At 40.8% G+C, this 19931-nt stretch overlaps 1 non-coding gene across 1 annotated transcript; it reads right to left on the minus strand.

Moving 5' to 3' along the window:
- Positions 1–3319: 3319 nt before the first annotated feature.
- Positions 3320–3427, minus strand: LOC130952152 (small nucleolar RNA R71). The gene has a single exon (XR_009074333.1). It is a non-coding gene; the product is annotated as a small nucleolar RNA R71 (small nucleolar RNA).
- Positions 3428–19931: the final 16504 nt, after the last annotated feature.

Below are 19931 nucleotides of genomic sequence, written 5' to 3' on the forward strand. Positions count from 1 at the left end.
TCTCTACACATGAAAGCTTCAATGCTCAGCCCAAGCACACACCAAGTGGACCCGGAAGTGGATTTTTATGTCATTTACTCCTTTCTGTAAACCCTAGGCTACTAGTTCTCTACAAATAGGACCTTTTGCTATTGTATTTTCATCTTTAGATCCTTTGATCATCTTTAGATCTTTGAATCTTTTGATCACGTTTTGGGGGCTGGCCTCACGGCCATGCCTAGACCTTGTTCTTATGTATTTTCAACGGTGGAGTTTCTACACACCATAGATTAAGGTGTGGAGCTCTGCTGTACCTCGAGTATTAATGCAATTACTATTGTTCTTCTATTCAATTAAGCTTATTCTTGTTCTAAGATACTCATTCGCACCCAAGAACATGATGAATGTGATGATTATGTGACGCTCATCATCATTCTCACTTATGAACGCGTGCCTGACAACCACTCCCATTCTACAAGCAAACAAGGCTTGAATGTTTATCTCTTGGATACCTTAATCAGAATCTTCGTGGTATAAGCTAGAATTGATGGCGGCATTCAAGAGATTCCGGAAGGTCTAAACCTTGTCTGTGGTATTCTGAGTAGGATTCAAGGATTGAATGACTGTGACGAGCTTCAAACTCCTGAAGGCTGGGCGTTAGTGACAGATGCAAAAGAATCAATGGATTCTATTCCAACATGATTGAGAACCGACAGATGATTAGCCGTGCTGTGACAGAGCGCGTTGAACATTTTCACTGAGAGGACGGGACTGTAGCCACTGACAACGGTGATGCCCAACATACAGCTTGCCATGGAAAGGAGTAAGAAGGATTGGATGAAGACAGTAGGAAAGCAGAGAGATGGAAGGGACAAAGCATCTCCATACGCTTATCTGAAATTCTCACCACTGAATTACATAAGTATCTCTATCCTTATTTTATGCTTTATTCATATATCATCCATAACCATTTGAATCTGCCTGACTGAGATTTACAAGGTGACCATAGCTTGCTTCATACCAACAATCTCCGTGGGATCGACCCTTACTCGCGTAAGGTTTATTACTTGGATGACCCAGTGCACTTGCTGGTTAGTTGTGCGAAGTTGTGAAATTATGTTTAGACCATGGTATTGAGCACCAAGTTTTTGGAGCCATTGCGGGGGATTGTTTGAGTTGTGAAAAGTAGAGATCACAATTTCGTGCACCAAGTTTTTGGCGCCGTTGCCGGGGATTGTTGAGTTTGGACAACTGACGGTTCATCTTGTTGCTTAGATTAGGTATTTTTCTTCAGAGTTCTTAAGAATGAATTCTAGTGTTTCAAGGTGATGTTCTCATCATCACCAAAGCTGATTGATTCTCATCAATTTAGCTCTTGAATGTAATGTTCTGCTGAAGCTTGGCTAGCCATGTCTAATTTCTTTAGACTGAAGCTTTAGACTAACATTGCATGATTCCTGGAATTCTCATTAAGAATTTTGATATCTTTATTTTTCTTTTCCACTCAATTTTCAAAAAAACCAAAAAAATTACAAAATCATAAAAACCAAAAATATTTTTGTTTCTTGTTGAGTCTAGTATCTCATTTTAAGTTTGGTGTCAATTGCATGTTTCTTTTCTTCTTGCAGTTTTCGAATTCAGTCATGTGTCTTCATTGATCTTCAAGTTGTTCTTGATGATTCCCCTGTTCTGATCTTTAAATTCTCTTGACTTGAGTATCTTGTTGTTTCTCATATGCATTCTCAATTTGTTAGTGTCAATAGTATACAAACTTCTAAGTTTGGTGTCTTGCATGCATTGTTTATTTGATTTTAGTTACATTTTGATTATTCCTCATTATTAAAAATCCAAAAAAAATTTTAATTTGGGTCTTTTCAAGTCAATAATACAGAGAATTGAAGATTCAGAACATTCAGCAGAGGAATTACACAGAAAAAGGATGGGCGTTCAAAACGCCCAGTGAGGAAGGCAAACTGGCGTTTAAACGCCAGCCAGGGTGCCTGGCTGGGCGTTTAACGCCCAAAAGGGTAGTGTTTTGGGCGTTAAACGCCCAGAATGGTATCGCCAAAATGAATACCATTCTGGGCGTTTAACACCAGGATGGCACAAGAGGGAAGATTTTGTTTTTAATGCAAATTTTTTTCAAGTTTGCAAAAATTTTTCAAAATCAAATCTTTTTCAAATCATATCTTTTCAATCATATATTTTCAAAATCAATTTCTTTCCATTTTCAAAAATACTTGCTAACAATTAATGATTTGATTCAACATTTCAAGTATGTCGCCTTTTCTGTTGAGAAAGGTTTAATGTCTGAATCATATCTTTTCTTGTTAGTCAAGTCAGTAATTTTCAAAATCAAATCTTTTTAAATTGTTTTACAAATCATATCTTCTCAATCACATCTTTTTAAAACCATAACTTTTCAATCATATCTTTTTAATCACATCTTTTTCAAAATAGTTTTCAATCATATCTTTTTTTTTAATTTCTAATTTCAAAATCTTTTTCAAAAATCACTTGATTTCTTTTCCACTCTTAGTTTTCGAAAATCAATTAGTATTTTTCAAAATGTTTTTAAAATCTTTTTAATTTATTTTCAAAAATTTCTTCCCCTCTTCTCACATCCTTCTATTTATGGACTAACACTCCTCCTTAATGCACAATTCGAACTCCATCTTTCTTGATAAGTTCAAATTTTCTACCTCTTCCTTCTATTTTTCTTTTCCTCTGACACCTCAAGAAATCTCTATACTGTGACATAGAGGATTCCATATTTTCTTGTTCTCTTCTCTTTCATATGAGCAGGAGCAAAGACAAAAGCATTCTTGTTGAGGCTGACCCCGAACCTGAAAGGACCTTGAAGCGAAAGCTAAGAGAAGCTAAGGCACAACTCTTTGTTGAGGACCTAACAGAAATCTTCAAAGAAGAAGAACCCATGGCAGCCGAAAACAACACCAATGCCAACAATGCAAGGAAGGTGCTGGGTGACTTTATTGCACCTACTCCCGACTTCTATGGGAGAAGCATCTCTACCCCTGCCATTAGAGCAAACAACTTTGAGCTTAAGCCTCAATTAGTTTCTCTAATGCAATAGAATTGCAAGTTCCATGGACTTCCATTGGAAGATCCTCATCAGTTTTTAGCTGAGTTCTTGCAAATCTGTGACACTGTCAAGACTAATGGGGTTGACCCTGAGGTCTACAGACTTAAGCTATTCCCTTTTGCTGTAAGAGACAGAGCTAGGATATGGTTGGACTCACAACCTAAAGAAAGCCTGAACTCTTGGGAAAAGCTCGTCAATGCCTTCTTGGCAAAGTTCTTTCCACCTCAAAAATTGAGTAAGCTTAGAGTGGAAGTCCAAACCTTTAGACAGAAGGAAGGTGAATCCCTCTATGAAGCTTGGGAAAGATACAAACAATTGATCAGAAAGTGTCCTTCTGACATGCTTTCTGAATGGAGCATCATAGGTATCTTCTATGATTGTCTGTCTGAACTGTCCAAGATGTCATTGGGTAGCTCTGCTGGAGGATCTCTTCATCTGAAGAAGACGCCTACAGAAGCTCAAGAACTCATTGAAATGGTTGCAAATAACCAATTCATGTACACTTCTGAAAGGAATCCCGTGAACAATGGGACGAATCAGAAGAAAGGAGTTCTTGAGATTGATACTCTGAATGCCATATTGGCTCAGAACAAAATATTGACTCACAAGTCAATATGATCTCTCAAAGTCTGTCTGGAATGCAAGCTGCACCAGGCAGTACTAAGGATGCTTCATCTGAAGAAGAAGCTTATGATCCTGAGAACCCTTCAATGGAAGAGGTGAATTACATGGGAGAACCCTATGAAAACACCTATAATCCTTCATGGAGAAATCATCCAAATCTCTCATGGAAGGATCAATAGATTCTATTCCAACCTGATTGAGAACCGACAGATGATTAGCCGTGCTGTGACAGAGCGCGTTGAACATTTTCACTGAGAGGACGGGATTGTAGCCACTGACAACGGTGATGCCCAACATACAGCTTGCCATGGAAAGGAGTAAGAAGGATTGGATGAAGACAGTAGGAAAGCAGAGAGACGGAAGGGACAAAGCATCTCCATACGCTTATCTGAAATTCTCACCAATGAATTACATAAGTATCTCTATCCTTATTTTATGCTTTATTAATATATCATCCATAACCATTTGAATCTGCCTGACTGAGATTTACAAGGTGACCATAGCTTGCTTCATACCAATAATCTCCGTGGGATCGACCCTTACTCGCGTAAGGTTTATTACTTGGATGACCCAGTGCACTTGCTGGTTAGTTGTGCGAAGTTGTGAAATTATGTTTAGACCATGGTATTGAGCACCAAGTTTTTGGAGCCATTACCGGGGATTGTTTGAGTTGTGAAAAGTAGAGATCACAATTTCGTGCACCACTGATCATGCTGCTCTTAAGTATCTCATGTCCAAACAAGATGCCAAGCCAAGGCTTATCAGGTGGGTACTGTTACCAAGTTGCAAACCATCTGTCAAGATTACCCCAAGAGAGCAGCCAAGATGCACCATAACCAGTGAATGAGAAGTTCCCAGATGAACATCTTCTTAAAGTCCAACAAGCACCTTGGTTTGTTGATATTGCAAACTACAAGTCGGGAAGAAAGATTCCCCAAGAGTTCACTAGGCAGCAAGTGAAGAAGTTGCTCAATGAAGCCAAGAAATTTTTATTTGACGAGCCCTTCTTGTTAAAGAGATGTCCGGATGAAATGATCAGAAGGTGTGTTCCTAAAAGCGAAATGAGAAACATACTGTGGCATTGCCATAGTTCAGGTTATCGTGGACACTTTGGGTTAGAAAGAACAGCTGCTAAAGTGCTTCATAGTAGATTTTATTTGCCAACCATATTCAAAAATGCTAGAGAATTTATGCACAAATGCAATGAATGCCAAAGAGCTGGAGGACTAACAAAGAGGAATAAAATGCCTCAAAACTTCATTCTGGAGGTGGAACTGTTTGATCTTTGGGGCGTAGACTTCATGGGACCTTTTCCCCCATCATATTCCTTCAAATATATATTGGTAGCAGTGGAATATGTGTCCAAGTAGGTAGAGGCCATAGCAATAACTACATGTGATGCACCAATTGTTCTTTAATTTCTTAAGAGACACATCTTCACCTGATATGAGATGCCTAAAGGTCTTATTAGTGATGGTGGTAGCCACTTTTGTAACAGACAAATGGAAAAGCTGCTCCATAAATATGGAGTAATTCACAAAGTGGTCACACCATACCACCCTCAAACTAATGGCCAGGTCGAATTGGTAAACAGGGAGCTAAAGAGAATCTTAGAGAAGACAGTTGGGCTCACAAGGAAAGACTGGGCAAGAAAATTGGATGATGCTCTATGGGCATATAGAACAGCATTCAAAACCCCAATTGGGAAGTCACCCTTTTAGCTAATCTATGGAAAATCCAATCACCTTCCTGTGGAGCTCGAACACAAAGCTTTCTGGGCCACTAAACTCCTTGATGTGTGGAAAGTGATCCAACACAACACTCACCGGCAAGTGTACCGGGTCGCATCAAGTAATAATAACTCACATGAGTGAGGTCGATCCCACAGGGATTGAAGGATTGAGCAATTTTAGTTCAGTGGGTGATTTAGTCAAGCGAATTAAGCGTTGGTTGAGTTGTTTGTGTTGAACAGAAAGTAAATGACATTAAAAGTAAAGGGGAGAGGGAAAATTTCAGTAAAATAAAGAACAGAAGAGTAAAAGTGCAGAAACTTAAAGAGCAAGAAAGTAAATGACTGAAACTTAAAGTGCAAGAAACTTAAATTGCAGTAACTTAAATGGCAAGAAAGGTAAATGACTTGAAGATAAAAGGGAATTGAGGAATGGGAATGCAAGAATTAAACAAAGAACAAGTGAATTGCAGTAAATGATAGGGCAGAAAGTAAATCAGAGGCAATATGCATTCGAACAGAATTGAAATAAAATGCTGCAATGGTTCACAGAAGAACCAAAAGTGATCTCAGGATCCCAAGAGCTTAGGTAGCAGAGCCTAAAACCCAATTTCCTTCCCAGATCTAGATTCAGTAAGCAATTGACAGAAAATTGAAGAAGAAGCAATTGAATAACAGAATTGAAAGTGAATTGTGCAGTAAAATTAATGCAGAGAGATTGAATGGGAATTGGGACAGAATTTCCCCAATTTCACACACCCAATACTCAGAGAACAGAAAGTAGAATTGCCCAAGAGATTCGAGGAAGGAGACTCTCCTTGGATCCTCTTAGTTCTTGGTCCAATTCTTTCCAGAAAATGAAAGCAAGTAAAATTGCAAAATCAAAATTCAAAAGTGAGAGCCAAGATAGCTCCAAGAGGTCCTAATTACATCAATTTAAATCCTATTTATACACTTTCTATTCTTGGATAATGGGATTTGGATGGGCTTTTGAATTGGTGAAGAAATGGGTTTAAATTAATTTTTAATTTGAATTTTGGCCCAAAAGAGTGCTTCCAGGAGGCTGCCCTGCCCTTGTGGAGGGCAGGGCAGAAAGTTGATGCTTGGCACAAGAATTTGGTGCGGCCATGTTGCTTGTTGGTGCGAGTTGGTGCGCCAAAATTTGTGCGCTGCGCACGAGGGGAAGAATTGGTGCGCCAGAGGCTGCCCTGCCCGCGCCAAGGGCAGGGCGGGAAAGCCTTGGTGCGCCAGGGGGCGTCTGGGCGCTCGGATGATGCTGCCACGGGCGTTTGGGCGTGCGCCAGGTGCTGCCAGGATGCAAAATTGGCGTGCCAGGATCGTGGGAGGCTGCCCTGCCCGCGCCAAGGGCAGGGCAGGATCGGGTTGGTGCGGCCAGAGAGGGACGCGCGCGCCAGGACCGTGCCAGGACGAGGAATTTGGTGCGCCAGATTGAGAAATGGTGCGCCACAACCTTGCCAATTCAAATGCTGCCCTGCCCGCGCCAAGGGCAGGGCAGGGTTGCCATATTGCACGCCCGTGTTCGAACCTGGGCCGATGCAAACACGCTTCCTTTTTTTTCTTGGTTTCTTGGCACGCTAGTCACCCTTAGTCTTTGGCTTCCTCATGGTCCCTTGCTCGAGCCTTGTAGCATGCATTGGGTGTCATTTTCCTTGGATTTCTTTCCTCATGGAGCACGATCCTGCCCTCCACAAGGGCAGGGCAGAATTTGTTTCTCATGGCTCCAAGGCACCATTTTGTGCTCTGCTCTTGAAGTGGGCAGGGCAGGGTTGCCTTGCTTGCTTGGTCAATTGATGCTGCCCTCCTAGAGAGCAGTCTGCCCTTGTGGAGGGCAGAGTTGCTTCTCCCTTTAGTTACGGCACGCTTCCCCTTTCCTTTGCCACGCTTTTCTTTTCTTGTGTCACACTTCTTAGGCCACGCTTTTCATTTTCTTTTCTTTTCTTTACCTAAAATAAACCAAACAACCACTCAAAGTATCACAAAAATCAAGAGGCTTATAAATCAATTAAAATGCAATTAAAATTAGCTTAAACCTCATGATTTATCATTAATTTCATAGTGGTTACTTGATTTAGAGAAGTTATGCATTTTCACTCCAAATCCTTTACTTATGATGCAAGAAAGTGCATAAATGCTAACTAAACAAGTGAAATTAGCTTGAAAAATGGGTATATGATGACTTGTCATCACAACACCAAACTTAAACCTTGCTTGTCCCCAAGCAAGCATCAAAACTAAGAGTAGATGATATGAATAAGAAAATGCTTTAACAAGCTTTTTATTCTTTAAGAGGTTTGGTGTTAAATGTTGCAGCTTAGCCTTTGGCCTCATTTTCTTTTATTTTGCTCAACATCTTTCCACCACAGACACTTAGCTTGCTTAATTCTCCTTAGGATCATTGATGCCCAGCATCTCTTTGGATCACTAAGTGCTTTGTATCTGAGTTGCTCTTTATTGTGGATTTTCAATTGGCCATCCCAAATCAGTTGATCTAAGTGACCGGGTTTCAAAATACCCCTTAGAATTTACTCATCCAAGCAGATCTCAGTACAACAACACCACAGGCATTTGTCCTAAGGTTCAAACCATTGGTGTCCAACCTTTATTCTTTGTTTTTCTTGCCATTTTGGCTTTTTCTTTCTTTCTTTTCTTTCTGTTTTTGTTACCAAGGGTGTTTTATTATAGATAGAAGTCTTTGCAACAGCAAGCTCACTCACTAGTGAATGAGAATGGTGTTATGCAACACTTATTTCATGAGTTATGCATTTAATCAAACACATGTGCCACCACCAACTTCCATTCATACTCATGCAACACTGGATTTTTCTCTTTTCAATTCAAACCAAACTCTTTTATTCAAGCATATGGGAAAACAAAGCAAAGTTTAAATCTGAATGATGGATACAAGCATTATGCAGACTTATCATTTTCACAAACAATTTCACTTGTAGCTAATTAAACACTTTTAGCAAGGAATACAATGGCTTCCAGATTCTAAACATCACACAGCAGCAAGGATTAAGTTCAGATACGACCTTTGAAGTTGCATCCCTTTGATTTTTCTTTCTGCTATGACCTCTTTGAGTTACAATGCATAATGTCTTCAACTGTTGGCTTATATCCTGCATAGTTCTCAAAGTTGCTTGATTCTCAAGCCCTTAATTATATGGTTAGTAAGCATAATACTGAGTGTGGCATTTTGGATTTGTTTTGGTGTGTGAACACCAAACTTAATTGTTTTGCCACTGTCTCAGATGTGCAAAGTTAACCATATTTGAAACCATGTATTCTTGCTAAAGGTTATATGAAACAAAAGCTAGAAAACAATTTAACAGTTGAGTAATGTGGTTGATTACTTGGGGCTAGAATTATGCAGGAGGTGAGAATGCATTAAATAATATTTTTGGTGGAACACCAAACTTAGAAGTTTTCATTCTCCCTCAAATTGCTTTGGTGTGCAACACCAAACTTAGCTTCTTGCAATCCATACCAATTACTCAACATTTTTATTGAAAAGCTATGAAAAGAAACTACCTCAGGTTGGGTTGCCTCCCAACAAGCGCTCTTTTATTGTCATTAGCTTGACATCTTAATTTCTGTTTCAAGGGGGATTCAGGTTCTGGACCTCCTTCTCTTTGTTCCATTGCCCTCCTAGGTACAATTTTGCTCTATGTCCATTTGCAGTAAATTGATTCTTTGTTGCTTCATCTAGTAATTCGATGCTTCCATAAGGAAAAACCTTAGTCACCAAATATGGACCAGTCCATTTAGACTTAAGCTTGCCAGGGAATATCTTGAGCCGTGAGTTATACAAGAGAACTCGTTGTCCAGGTTTGAATTCCTTCTTCAAAATCTTCCTGTCATGCCATCTCTTAGCTTTCTCCTTGTATATCTTTGTATTTTCATAAGCTTCTAGCCTAAACTCATCTAGCTCATTCAGCTGCAGCAATCTTTTCTCTCCTGCTGCTTCTGAATCCAAATTTAGAAGTTTGGTAGCCCAAAAAGCTTTGTGCTCAAGCTCTACAGGGAGATGACAAGCTTTGCCATATAACAGTTGGAATGGCGACTTCCCTATAGGAGTTTTAAAAGCTGTTCTGTATGCCCAAAGTGCATCTTCCAACTTCCTAGCCCAATCCTTTCTTGTGCTACCAACTGTTTTTTCTAGGATCTTCTTTAGTTCCCTGTTTGCCAATTCTGCTTGACCATTAGTTTGGGGATGATATGGTGTGGCTACCTTATGAATAACTCCATATTTGTGGAGGAGTTTCTCCATCTGTCTATTACAAAAATGGCCACCACCATCACTGATGAGACCCTTGGGTACTCCATATCTAGTAAAGATATGCTTCTTCAAAAATTGAAGAACAACTTGTGCATCACAGGTAGTTGTGGCTATGGCTTCCACCCATTTTGAAACATACTCCACTGCTACTAAGATATATTTGAAGGAATAAGAAGGAGGGAAGGGTCCCATGAAGTCAATGCCCCATAGATCAAACAATTCTACTTCCAAAATGAAGTTCTGTGGCATCTCATTCCTTTTTGTTAGTCCTCCTGCCCTTTGACATTCATTACACTGATGGACAAATTCCCTAGCATCTTTGAAGATGGTAGGCCAATAGAAACCACTTTGTAACACCTTTGCTGCTGTTCTTTCTGGACCAAAATGTCCACCATAGGCTGAGCCATGGCAGTGCCACAATATGTCTCTTATTTCACCTTCAGGGATACATCTTCTGATTATTCCATCAGAACATCTTCTGAACAGATAGGGTTCATCCCACAAGAACTTCTTGGCTTCATTGATTAGTTTCCTCACTTGTTGCTTAGTGAATTCCTGTGGTATCTTTCTCCCTACTTTGTAGTTTGCTATATCAGCAAACCATGGTGTTTGTTGGATCTGCATGAGATGTTCATCTGGGAAGCTTTCATTCACAGGCAATGAAGCTTCTTGAATTGTCTCTGGTGGCAGCCTTGACAAATGATCAGCAACTAGATTTTCAGTGCCTTTTCTGTCCCTCACCTCAATGTCAAATTCCTGTAAGAGTAGAATCCATCTGATAAGCCTTGGTTTAGCATCCTGTTTTGACATCAAATACTTGAGAGCAGCATGATCAGTATAAACCACAATTTTAGCTCCTATCAAGTACGATCTAAACTTATCAAATGCATAGACCACAGCTAACAATTCCTTCTCTGTTGTGGTGTAATTTTTTGAGCTTCATTTAATACCTTACTTGCATAATATATGACATGATGCAGGTTTCCCTTTTTCTGTCCAAGTACAGCACCAATTGCAATTTCACTTGCATCACACATAAGTTCAAATGGTAAATTCCAATCTGGGGGTGTGATGATTGGTGCTGTTGTGAGTTCATGTTTTAAAGTTTCAAAAGCATGCTGGCAGTTTTTATCAAAAACAAAAGGTTGATCATTCATCAAAAGATTGCTCAAAGGTTTGGCTATTTTAGAAAAATCTTTGATAAACCTTCTATAAAATCCTGCATGCCCCAAGAAACTTCTAACAGATTTCACATTAGTTGGAGGAGGGAGTTTTTCTATTATTTCCACTTTTGCCTTGTCAACCTCTATTCCTCTTCTTGAAACTTTATGACCAAGAACAATCCCCTCTGGTACCATGAAATGGCACTTCTCCCAATTTAAAACCAAATTAGTTTCTTGGCACCGTTTCAAGACAAGAGTTAGGTGGTTTAAACAAGTATTGAAAGTGTCACCAAAAACAGAGAAGTCATCCATGAAAACCTCTAAAAATCTTTCAACCATATCTGAGAAAATGGAAAGCATACACCTTTGAAAAGTGGCTGGGGCATTGCATAATCCGAATGGCATTCTTCTATAGGCAAAGACTCCAACTGGGCATGTGAATGAAGTCTTCTCTTGGTCTTTTGGATCCACCACTATCTGATTATACCCAGAATAGCCATCAAGGAAGCAATAATAAGCATGGCCAGCCAACCTTTCAAGCATTTGATCGATGAAAGGGAGTGGGAAATGGTCTTTGCGTGTGGCATCATTCAATCTTCTGTAATCAATGCACATCCTCCACCCTGTCACCGTTCTGGTGGGAATGAGCTCATTCTTCTCATTAGTAATGACTGTCATCCCTCCTTTCTTTGGTACCACTTGAACTGGACTTATCCATGGGCTATCGGAAATTGGATATATGATTCCTGCATTCCATAACTTCATCACTTCCTTCTGGACAACTTCCTTCATTGCAGGATTTAATCTTCTTTGAGGTTGAATCACTGCTTTGGAATTGTCTTCCAAAAGAATCTTATGCATGCATATTGTGGGGCTGATACCTTTTAAGTCATCAATGGTCCATCCTAAGGCATCCTTGTGGGCTCTGAGAACATCAAGAAGCTCTCCTTCTTCTTTCTTTGTCAATGATGAGTTGATGATCACCGGGAGGCTTTCTGAAGTCCCAAGAAATGCATATTTGAGATGAGAAGGTAATGGCTTCAGTTCTTGCTTTTGCACCTCTTCTTTCTTGCTTGGTTCCACTTCTTTGTTAATGAAAGCTTCAGCCACATGTTCCTCTGTTGTTTCTTGATTATCTTTCTCTTGCTCATGTTGATCAATGTCCAGCATTTCTTCCACCAAGCTCTCTATCATATCCACTCTCAAATGATCTTCCTTCTCTGGGGGGTGTTGCATTGACTTGAAAACATTGATGATCAATTGCTCGTTGTGTACTCTGAAAATCATTTCTCCTTTTTCCACATCAATAATGGCTCTTGCAGTTGCTAGAAATGGTCTGCCCAAGATGATTGAATTATTGCCTTCCTCATCAGTGTCTAGAATTACGAAGTCTGCAGGGAAGATAAACTCTCCAATCTTTACTAGCAAATTTTCCACAATTCCATTTGGTATCTTGATTGATCTGTCTGCCATGACTAGTGACATCTTGGTGGGTTTGAGTTCTTCTATGGCAAGCTTTTTCATCATAGATAAAGGCATCAAGTTAATACTAGCTCCTAGATCACAAAGAGCTTTATCCAAGGATAGTTTGCCTATAGTGCATGACACTACAAAGCTCCCTGGATCCTTGAGTTTTGGTGGGATTCCCTTTTGGAGCACGGCACTACATTCCTCACTGAGCAGCACTGTTTCCTTCTCATTCCAATCCCTTTTCTTGTTAATGAGCTCCTTAAGAAACTTAGCATACAGAGGCATTTGTTCCAAAGCCTCTGCCAAAGGTATGTTAATCTCCAACTTCTTGAAAGTTTCAAGAAACTTGTGGAAGTGCTGGTCCTTTCTTTCTTTGTGAAACCTTTGTGGATAAGGTAGTGGTGGTGTTGAGCTCTTCACCACTTGATGCTGTTCTGGGATTGGTTCCTCTATGATTTTCTTTCCTTTCTTTGAATCATGTGGCTTGTTCTCCTCCTCTGTGAGCTTTTCTGAAGCATTCTTGCTTATCTTATCCTTGTTAATGGCTTCAGTGTCCTTTGTTGGCTCAGTGATATCTTCCATAGGCTTCTGAGTTACTCCTTGGTTGCCATCTGTCAACACCCTTCCACTTCTTAGTTGCACCACCTTGCATTCTTCCTTGGGGTTGGGAATGGTATCACTAGGTAGTGAACTTGAGGGTTTCTCAACAGAGATCTTCTTAGAGATTTGGCCAATTTGCCTCTCTAAGTTCTTCATGGCAGCATCTTGATTCTTGGTGGTTAGTTCTTGGCTTTTCATTAGTTTTTCCATGAGTACTTCTAGGTTGGTAATTCTTTGTGAATCTTGTGTGATAGGTTGGTTTTGGGGTGGTGATGGATGAAGATAAGTGGTTTGGTTAGTTGAGTGGTTATTGGTTGGGTATTGGTTAGAATTTGGGTAGTTGTTTTGTGGTTTTCTGTATGAGTTTTGGTTAGTGTTCGGCTGGGGGTTATGGTTTGTGTTTTTCCAATTGTTTTGGCCTGTGTTTCTTTGCCATGGTTGTTGGTTTTGATTGTGATTGTCTCCCCATCTGAGGTTCGGATGATTCTTCCAAGATGGATTGTAAGTCTCTCCATAAACTTCATTTGTCCCTTGATTCTGGTTGTGCAAGTATTGAACCTGCTCTTGTTGTTGCTCCTCTTGAGTTTCTTCACTTTGCACCCAAGTGTTTGGAGGTTGGCTTGTGGTGCTCACTGCTGCCACTTGCAAGCCATCAATCCTCTTAGCCATTTGCTCAAATTGTTGTTGAATCTGCTGTTGCATCATCTTATTTTGGGCCAGAATTGAATCAACTCCCTCCAACTCCATGACTCCTCTTCTTTGTGATGGTTGGCGTTGTCTTTGATGAGCAAAGAAGTATTGGTTGTTGGCCACCATATCAATGAGGTTTCGAGCTTCCTCGGTGGTTTTCATGAGTTGTAGAGAGCCTCCAGCAGAATGATCAAGAGCTTCTTGAGCTTTAAGGGTGAGACCTTCATAGAAGTTTTGTAGCTTGTCCCACTCAGTGAACATCTCTGGTGGACACTTCCTCAATAGAGCCTTGTATCTCTCCCATGCTTCATATAAGCTCTCGGCCTCCAATTGAGTGAAGGTTTGAACCTCTGTCTTCAACCTTAGAACTCTTTGAGGTGGGTAGAATTTAGCAAGGAACTTGCTCACCAAGTCATCCCAAGTATTGATGCTTTCTTTCGGAAAAGTCTCTAGCCATTGAGTGGCTTTATCTCTAAGAGAGAATGGGAAGAGTAGCAACTTGTAGCTGTCAGGAGGTACCCCATTTGTTTTCACTGTGTCACAGATTCTCAAGAAGGTAGACAAATGTTGGTTTGGATCCTCTAAAGGCCCTCCTCCAAAAGAACAATTGTTTTGCACCAGAGTGATGAGTTGTGGCTTGAGTTCAAAGTTGTTGGCATTGACATTGGGAGGAAGAATGCTACTCCCACAATGTCTAGCATTTGCAAATGTGTATGAAGCCAAGACTCTTCTCTGTTGGTCATTGTTGGCTCCTCCTCCTGGTTGACTAGTATCTCCTTCCATATCTTGGAATTCGTCCTCAGATTCTTCTTCTTCTCCAACAATATTCTTCCCTCTTTCTGCTCTTCTGATTCTCCTAAGAGTTCTTTGATCAATTTCAGAAATAATGTGGGAAGATCTTCCTATACCTGACATACAAACACACAACAATAAACACACAAACCCAGAGAGTTAACAAAACTTCAATCTATTGCTAGAATGAGGTTTTGGTTGGTTAGTTTAAGCAAAAACTCAAACAGTTAACGTGTTAGTGAGAGTTAGAATAACAGAAAAGAAAAATGCTTAATCTAGATCTCCACCTCACTTAATCATTGTCAATCTATTTCAATCCCCGGCAACGGCGCCAAAAACTTGATGTGTGGAAAGCGATCCAACACAACACTCACCGGTAAGTGTACCGGGTCGCATCAAGTAATAATAACTCACATGAGTGAGGTCGATCCCACAGGGATTGAAGGATTGAGCAATTTTAGTTCAGTGGGTGATTTAGTCAAGCGAATTAAGCGTTGGTTGAGTTGTTTGTGTTGAACAGAAAGTAAATGACATTAAAAGTAAAGGGGAGAGGGAAAATTTCAGTAAAATAAAGAACAGAAGAGTAAAAGTGCAGAAACTTAAAGAGCAAGAAAGTAAATGACTGAAACTTAAAGTGCAAGAAACTTAAATTGCAGTAACTTAAATGGCAAGAAAGGTAAATGACTTGAAGATAAAAGGGAATTGAGGAATGGGAATGCAAGAATTAAACAAAGAACAAGTGAATTGCAGTAAATGATAGGGCAGAAAGTAAATCAGAGGCAATATGCATTCGAACAGAATTGAAATAAAATGCTGCAATGGTTCACAGAAGAACCAAAAGTGATCTCAGGATCCCAAGAGCTTAGGTAGCAGAGCCTAAAACCCAATTTCCTTCCCAGATCTAGATTCAGTAAGCAATTGACAGAAAATTGAAGAAGAAGCAATTGAATAACAGAATTGAAAGTGAATTGTGCAGTAAAATTAATGCAGAGAGATTGAATGGGAATTGGGACAGAATTTCCCCAATTTCACACACCCAATACTCAGAGAACAGAAAGTAGAATTGCCCAAGAGATTCGAGGAAGGAGACTCTCCTTGGATCCTCTTAGTTCTTGGTCCAATTCTTTCCAGAAAATGAAAGCAAGTAAAATTGCAAAATCAAAATTCAAAAGTGAGAGCCAAGATAGCTCCAAGAGGTCCTAATTACATCAATTTAAATCCTATTTATACACTTTCTATTCTTGGATAATGGGATTTGGATGGGCTTTTGAATTGGTGAAGAAATGGGTTTAAATTAATTTTTAATTTGAATTTTGGCCCAAAAGAGTGCTTCCAGGAGGCTGCCCTGCCCTTGTGGAGGGCAGGGCAGAAAGTTGATGCTTGGCACAAGAATTTGGTGCGGCCATGTTGCTTGTTGGTGCGAGTTGGTGCGCCAAAATTTGTGCGCTGCGCACGAGGGGAAGAATTGGTGCGCCAGAGGCTGCCCTGCCCGCGCCAAGGGCAGGGCGGGAAAGCCTTGGTGCGCCAGGGGGCGTCTGGGCGCTCGGATGATGCTGCCACGGGCGTTTGGGCGTGCGCCAGGTGCTGCCAGGATGCAAAATTGGCGTGCCAGGATCGTGGGAGGCTGCCCTGCCCGCGCCAAGGGCAGGGCAGGATCGGGTTGGTGCGGCCAGAGAGGGACGCGCGCGCCAGGACCGTGCCAGGACGAGGAATTTGGTGCGCCAGATTGAGAAATGGTGCGCCACAACCTTGCCAATTCAAATGCTGCCCTGCCCGCGCCAAGGGCAGGGCAGGGTTGCCATATTGCACGCCCGTGTTCGAACCTGGGCCGATGCAAACACGCTTCCTTTTTTTCTTGGTTTCTTGGCACGCTAGTCACCCTTAGTCTTTGGCTTCCTCATGGTCCCTTGCTCGAGCCTTGTAGCATGCATTGGGTGTCATTTTCCTTGGATTTCTTTCCTCATGGAGCACGATCCTGCCCTCCACAAGGGCAGGGCAGAATTTGTTTCTCATGGCTCCAAGGCACCATTTTGTGCTCTGCTCTTGAAGTGGGCAGGGCAGGGTTGCCTTGCTTGCTTGGTCAATTGATGCTGCCCTCCTAGAGAGCAGTCTGCCCTTGTGGAGGGCAGAGTTGCTTCTCCCTTTAGTTACGGCACGCTTCCCCTTTCCTTTGCCACGCTTTTCTTTTCTTGTGTCACACTTCTTAGGCCACGCTTTTCATTTTCTTTTCTTTTCTTTACCTAAAATAAACCAAACAACCACTCAAAGTATCACAAAAATCAAGAGGCTTATAAATCAATTAAAATGCAATTAAAATTAGCTTAAACCTCATGATTTATCATTAATTTCATAGTGGTTACTTGATTTAGAGAAGTTATGCATTTTCACTCCAAATCCTTTACTTATGATGCAAGAAAGTGCATAAATGCTAACTAAACAAGTGAAATTAGCTTGAAAAATGGGTATATGATGACTTGTCATCACTCCTCAATCTTGACTCTCAAGCAGTAGGAGAGAAAAGGCTATTGCAACTCAATGAGTTGGATGAATTCATATTGGAAGCCTATGAGAATGCTAAGATATACAAGGAGAGAGCTAAAAGATGGCATGACAAGAAAATTTCAAGAAGAAAGTTTGAGCCAGGGCAACAAGTGCTATTATACAACTCTAGGCTCAAGATTTTTCCTGAGAAACTCAAGTCTAAAGAACTGGCCCTTATCTGGTGACTAAGGTTTTCCCACATGGAAGCCTTGAACTTCTGAATGAAGCTACAAAGGACACATTCACAGCAAATGGTCATAGAGTTAAGCATTACCTGGGAGGGCCTTGGAACAAGGAGGAGAGCATTCATGAACTGAGATAAACAAGAATGGAGGACGTCAAGCTAATGACGATAAAGAAGCGCTTGTTGGGAGGTGGTGGACGAAATTGTGATCACATCAATGTAGTATTCTTTGTTGTTGTATGGGATCATTATTATGGCACCTATGTGTGGACACAACTCCGTTCAACTTAACCAGCAAGTGTACTGGGTCATCCAAGTAATACCTTACGTGAGTAAGGGTCGATCCCACAGAGATTGTTGGTATAAAGCAAGCTATGGTCACCTTGTAAATCTCAGTTAAGCAGATTAAATGGTTATGGGTTTCAAAAATTAATAATAAATAGAAAATAAAAAGGGATAGAAATACTTATGTAAATTAATAGTGGGAATTTCAGATAGGCGTATAGAGATGCTGTGCTCCTCTTGAATCTCTACTTTCTCATTGCTTCCATCCAATCCTTCTTACTCCTTTCCATGGCAAGCTGTATGTAGGGCATCACCATCATCAATGGCTACTTTCAATCCTCTCGGAAAAATGGTCCTATGCGCTGTCACTGCACGGCTAATCGTCTGGAGGCATCACCCTTGCTGATGGCTACATCCCATCCTCTCAGTGAAAACGTTCCAAATGCTCTGTCACAGTGGTGCACGAAATTGTGATCACTACAATTTCGCACAACTAACCAGCAAGTGCACTGGGTCGTCCAAGTAATACCTTACGTGAGTAAGGGTCGATCCCACGGAGATTGGTGGTATGAAGCAAGCTATGGTCATCTTGTAAATCTCAGTCAGGCAGACTCAAATGGGTATAGTGATAAACGAAAATACATAAAGATAAAGATAGAGATACTTATGTATATCATTGGTGTAAGAGCTTCAGACAAGCATATGAAGATGCCTTCCCTTCCATCTCTCTGCTTTCCTACTGTCTTCATCCAATCCTTCTTACTCCTTTCCATGGCAAGCTCGTGTAGGGTTTCACTGTTGTCAGCAGCTACCTCCCATCCGCGCAGTGAAAGCTAATGCACACACTCTGTCACAGTGCTGCCAATCACCGGTTTGGTTCCCTCCCCTACCGGAATAGAATAACTCTTTTGCGTCTGTCACTAACGCCCAGTAGGTTACAGGTTTGAAGCACGTCACAGTCATTCAATCATTGAATCCTACTCAGAATACCACAGACAAGGTTTAGACCTTCCGGATTCTCTTGAATGCCGCCATCAGGTCCTGCCTATTCCACGAAGACTCCGAAGAATCCAAGAGATATTCACTAAGCCTCGGATGCTTGTAGAACAAGAATGGTTGTCAGTCACCTTGTTCATGGGTGAGAATGGTGATGGGCGTCAATCATCACCTTCATCATGTTGAAGAACAAGTGATATCTTGGACAAAGAACAAGCGGAATTGAATGGAAGAACAATAGTAATTGCATTAATACTCGAGGTACAGCAGAGCTCCACACCTTAATCTATGGTGTGTAGAAACTCCACCGTTGAAAATACATAAGAACAGTGTGATCATTGGTTTCGGCCCCAAAGAGGGAACCAGAAGAACCAAGATGAAAATACAATAGTAAAAGGTCCTACTTATAGAAAACTAGTAGTCTAGGGTGTACAGAAATGAGTAAATGACATAAAAATCCACTTCCGGGCCCACTTGGTGTGTGCTTGGGCTGAGCAATGAAGTAATTTTCGTGTAGAGACTCTTCTTGGCGTTTAACTCCCGTTTTAGTGCCAGTTTGGGCGTTTAACTCCCATTCTTATGCCAGTTTGGGCGTTTAACGCTGGGAATTCTGAGGGTGACTTTGAACGCCGGTTTGGGCCATCAAATCTTGGGCAAAGTATGGACTATTATATATTGCTGGAAAGCCCAGGATGTCTACTTTCCAACGCCGTTGAGAGCGCGCCAATTGGACTTCTGTAGCTCCAGAAAATCCACTTCGAGTGCAGGGAGGTCAGAATCCAACAGCATCTGCAGTCCTTTTCAGTCTCTGAATCAGATTTTTGCTCAGGTCCCTCAATTTCAGCCAGAAAATACCTGAAATCACAGAAAAACACACAAACTCATAGTGAAGTCCAGAAAAGTGAATTTTAACTAAAAACTAATAAAAATATAATAAAAACTCAACTAAAACTAGCAAAAACATACTAAAAACAATGCCAAAAAGCATACAAATTATCCGCTCATCACAACACCAAACTTAAATTGTTGCTTGTCCTCAAGCAACTGAAAATCAAATAAGATAAAAAGAAGAGAATATACTATAGACTCCAAATTATCAATGAAACATAGCTCCAAATTAGATGAGCGGGACTAGTAGCTTTTTGCCTCCAAACAGTTTTGGCATCTCACTTTATCCTCTGAGGTTCAGAATGATTGGCTTCTTTAGGAACTCAGAATCCAGATAGTGTTATTGATTCTCCTAGTTAAGTATGATGATTCTTGAACACAGCTACTTTTTGAGTCTTGGCCGTGGCCCAAAGCACTCTGTCTTCCAGTATTACCACCGGATACATACATGCCACAGACACATAATTGGGTGAACCTTTTCAGATTGTGACTCAGCTTTGCTAGAGTCCCCAATTAGAGGTGTCCAGGGTTCTTAAGCACACTCTTATTGCCTTGGATCACAACTTTATTTCTTTCTTTTTCTTCTT

The sequence above is a fragment of the Arachis stenosperma genome, chromosome 9 (assembly GCF_014773155.1).
Source record: "Arachis stenosperma cultivar V10309 chromosome 9, arast.V10309.gnm1.PFL2, whole genome shotgun sequence".
Classification (NCBI taxonomy): domain Eukaryota; kingdom Viridiplantae; phylum Streptophyta; class Magnoliopsida; order Fabales; family Fabaceae; genus Arachis; species Arachis stenosperma.